At 34.8% G+C, this 1,024-nt stretch overlaps 1 pseudogene; it reads left to right on the top strand.

The window, feature by feature from the left end:
* The first annotated feature begins 339 nt into the window (after positions 1-339).
* LOC103268051 lies at positions 340-807 on the top strand (annotated as a pseudogene).
* Positions 808-1,024: the final 217 nt, after the last annotated feature.

The following is a 1,024-nucleotide window of genomic DNA, read 5'->3' on the forward strand; positions in this document are numbered from 1 at the left end:
TCAAAAAAAAAAAAAGGGGAGGGGGGACCAAAATGGATATGGATGAGAAAGGAGGAAATATAAACATTCTTTTTAGGTTATATTATTGTGAATACAAAAATCTAAAACACTATTTTATAGACAAATTAATAAAATACAACAAGGTTTTGTGCCATGATTTCACTATACGAAAATCAATAACTTTAAAAAGTTTGTCACTTAAACATACGTCTAACAAAATAAGCAAGATATACTACCCAAATTATTTAGTGATATAAACCCTAAATAAATAGAGAGTATAGCTTGCTTGTAAAAAGGGTAGCTTTTCGATCCGCCATCAGTGGTGGGACCACCGCCAAGATGCAGATTTTCGTGAAAACCCTCATGGGGAAGACCATCACTCTCGAGGCTGAACCCTGGGATACAACAGAAAATGTAAAGGCCGAGATCCAGGGTAAAGAAGGAATGTCTCCTGATCAGCAAAGACTGATCTTTGCTGGCAAGCAACTAGAAGATGGACGTACTCTGTCTGACTGCAACATTCAAAAGGAGTCTACTCATCTTGTGTTGAGACTTCATGGTGGTGCTAAGAAAAGGAAGAAGAAGTCTTATATGACACCCAAGAAGAATAAGCATAAGAGAAAGAAGGTTAAGCTGGCTGTCCTGAAGTGCTATGAGGGGGATGAGAATGGCAAAATCAGTCGCCTTCGTTGAGAATGCCCTTCGAATGAATGTGGTGCTGGAGTTTTTATAGCCAGCCACTTTGACAAACATTACTCTGGCAAATGTTGTCTAACATATTGCTCCAACAAACCAGAAGACAAGTAATTGTGTATGAGTTAATAAAAGAGATGAACTAACAAAAAAAGAAGAAAAAGAAAAAAAGGGTAATTCAATATTTTAAAGTGATCATTTCTTCCTAAATTTGACAAATACAAATATAGAAAATCCAGTGAAATTTTAATTTCCAATAATGAATAATTTTTAATATAACTGAGTCCCAAATATTACATGGTATATACTCTTATAATAAAAAGTTATTTCA

This window comes from Carlito syrichta, unplaced genomic scaffold, assembly GCF_000164805.1.
Source record: "Carlito syrichta isolate Samal-C Ts95f unplaced genomic scaffold, Tarsius_syrichta-2.0.1 Scaffold308687, whole genome shotgun sequence".
NCBI classification, from domain to species: domain Eukaryota; kingdom Metazoa; phylum Chordata; class Mammalia; order Primates; family Tarsiidae; genus Carlito; species Carlito syrichta.